Below are 3,736 nucleotides of genomic sequence, written 5' to 3' on the forward strand. Positions count from 1 at the left end.
AATCATCATCATTATATCCATAATAATAATAAGTAATAATGGTACAAAAATCATAAAAAATGATAATAATATTATTAATGATAAAAAAAAATAATGGTTTCTTTAATAATAATATCTAATTCACGGAGTATTATATTATGTCCATTGCCAAACAGTTAACATATAAAAGTGTTCCTAAAAATCCCAATTTTTTTTTATTAAACATATTTAATTATTTCACTCATTACCTGTTTGAAACCTGATCAAAAAGGTTCAAAAAATATTTATTTTCTGTTCCAATTTATATGTACGGAGTACAAAAACTTATATTGAAATGGTAAAAAAAATATTTATCAAAACTATTGTCTTTTTAATCAAATTTTGAAACAACATTTATTTTAGAACTTCTTATATATATATTAGATCTATTTTAAAATAATTAAACGTCAACCGAAAGTTACAGACATTTACCATTTAAGCTCAAAATTAAATATATTTAATATACACTATGTATATATATAAACATTTTTAAATAACAAAATTTACTATTCACATAAATATATATTAAATGATTAAAATATATATACATATAAAATAATAGTTTTTATTACAATGTATTTTATTGTACATATTTATTTATAACAATAAATGTATATAATAGTTTATTAATGTTCATGTTATTATATATATTATACATATATTTATATATACACATATTTATATATATCCACATATTTACAAGCAATGGTTCGTGAATCATCGAAAACAGTCGAAAGTCAATTGAATATATGAACATTGTTTCAAAATTTTCTAGACTCAACATTACATACTTTGCTTATCGTATCGAAATCATATCAAGATTAAGTTTAAATTTAGTCGGAAATTCCCGGGTCGTCACAGTACCTACCCGTTAAAGAAATTTCGTCCCGAAATTTGAGTGAGGTCGTCATGGCTAACGATAAATATGTTTTCCTGACGAATATGAGCTGATAAATAGAGTTTTATCATTATTGCATAATACAGATAAAATAATTCGATTATTCGAAGAGCACGAATGAAGCTATCACCAAAGAGTGAAATAGGAAAGTAAAGATTCATCTTAACTTTTGACAGAGTCAGGGTTGAATTTAGAAAATAAAGTTTGTCTTAACTTTTGAAGTCGTCTTGATTAAATTCCAGAATTCAAGGGATATAAAGAAAATCTTCGAAATCTAAAAGATTTGATTATTTGGCAAATAAGGAAATTAAGATCTCTATAATTAAATGCGACGATTTGTCCCGATTACTACATCTGATATTTCCATTATAAATTTACCTTTTCCGTTCCATTAGTTTTCACCACTTCTATACTCAATTCCCAAATCCAGAAGATTGTGAAAATGTTTAATCTAATTCTAATCCTTGTCCTTATCCTGACTGTCGTAACAATCATTCTCCTTTTCCAACTTCCACAGAATGAATCTGTTTATTTCTACTATGCTCTAGGGATTATTGTATTTATAATCCTCCCGTGTCTTTATATTGCTATACGCACTGATATCCACAGTTTGTAATTTCGGTGTTGTTGTTGGGCTTTATATTCTTCCTTATATTTCAATGTCCCTATTCTTGTCTCCTATAATCACTGTCATCCACAGTTAATACTTCCCCCCTTATTTGCTGCGATTTATACTCCAATTTATATTTCGGAGCTTTGTCCCTTCGTTTCTTCTTCTTCTTGCGATTGTGCATCTCTGGTAATGGTCCAGAATTCGCAGATATAAGTTTCAGAATGAACATTGTTAGTGTCCTAAGAAAGAAACGGTAATAGCACAATTTGATTTGTTAAATTACCAGAATTCAAGGAAAGATAGGACTATCAAGAAAAATATGTTCTTAATATGTTTATAGATTAGACAGAACGTAAGAGTCGTGTAACATGATACATGATGACGTTATGATCTGTGAATCATCATGTTCTATTTAGAAACTCAGCATGACTTATTGTAATATAATCACGTTGATCAAGTGTCATTATATTATACTAACTCATGCTTCGGTTCCGAACATTACTTCAATAACATTCATATTTTAAGCTCAAAAGTTTACAGAATATAGAAACTAACAGTTTCTATATGATGTAACACTGATAGCACGAAGAGATTAATGATTTCAGATTAGAATAGTTATGAAAATATCTTCAGAAATATAGAGGATATTTATAATGAAAGATACGATGATATCTTGGAATTTCTAATATCGAAGGGTGGTGAAGAAAATTTATCCGCAAGAGTTTGGAGTCAGAAGCAATGTATTTGCTAAAGATTTCATCAGAAACAGAATCATCAGGATTCTTAATGTACAAGCTTAGTTCTTGTGATTTGTTCAAAGACTCCTTCGTAGTTTGCTCAATCAGTTTTCCAGTTCTAACTTTTCTGAGCTTTTCCAACATACCATTCTTTATCATCAAACTTCCGATGATTAAGGGCATTTATGGTTGTCTATGGTTTCTGCTGCTTCATTCAGCTTTTTTTTCAACATTCAGAGTATTGATTTGTGACTGAGTGCTTTTCAGAATTTCAGAATGAGAGATCATAATTCTAAGAGATAAATGTCATACATATAATTGTTGATGTAGATATGCTGTGAGTTTTCAAAGTACTGATTGCTGATTCCCGGTAATTGGTATGGCAGTTCTCATTACAAGATGCAGATGAGTATATGATAGGGTTTTAATGAATAAATATAATGATTTGTCAGAGAGATTTAAGCCAAGAAGCAACAAGGTTGCTGGTACGTCTGCTGGTAATATGGTGGAATATAAAAGAATTCTCCGGTATCAAAAGGGTAATTGTATATATCAGGATTTATAGTAAGGTTACTTCGAATGAAAAGTCGAAGTTGACCTGCTGGAGCTGTGACAAAATTGGCTACTTTGAAAAGGGATCGCAAAGTTATTTTTGCTAATAAATGCCAAAGGATCTGACGCGGCTACGTGTTAAACTTTTACTCAATTGCCGAGAGTTTCTTAGGTGCATAACTATATACATAAATCTTTTCTTCCGTAGATGAAGTGTGGTTGGTTCATCCTCTCGATTGAGGTGTTTTCAAGAATCATGAAAGGCTTGAACGCAGACTGTAATCGTCAAGATACAAATGAGGTTTAAGATGAGACTAAGTGGCAAACTTGAAGTAATGTTTAGTTTCATATGTTATAATCAATATTTTAATTCATTTTAATTGTCCAATGTTGATAGTCCACAGTTAGCAGTGTACAAATAATAATTCATATATAGTTTACTATATAATATTCGAATTAATTAATACGTGTCGTGACCCGTATACGTCTCAGACTCGATCACAACTCAAAGTATATATATTATTATAGAATCAACCTCAACCCTGTATAGCTAACTCCCGCAATACTGCATATAGAGTGTCTATGGTTATTCCAAATAATATATATAGATGGGTCGATATGATATGTCAAAACCTTGTATACGTGTCCCGATATTTAAAGTGCGTAAAAATAAATAACAGAAATTAAATGACGATAAATAAAGTGCGTAAAGTAAATAACAGAAATTAAATGACGATAAATAAAATTGCGAGAATGTAAATTGCGATAATTAAATTGCGATAAATAAAGTGTAATCAGTTAGCTGGGAACAATTAGTTAGGAACAGTTAGCGTGGATTCTTAACAAAATTTCTCATAGTTAATTTGTTTGTTTCTAACAAATTTTATTTTGTCAAATGTTTCCTTCATTATGCCACTT

This window comes from Rutidosis leptorrhynchoides, chromosome 10, assembly GCF_046630445.1.
Source record: "Rutidosis leptorrhynchoides isolate AG116_Rl617_1_P2 chromosome 10, CSIRO_AGI_Rlap_v1, whole genome shotgun sequence".
NCBI lineage: Eukaryota > Viridiplantae > Streptophyta > Magnoliopsida > Asterales > Asteraceae > Rutidosis > Rutidosis leptorrhynchoides.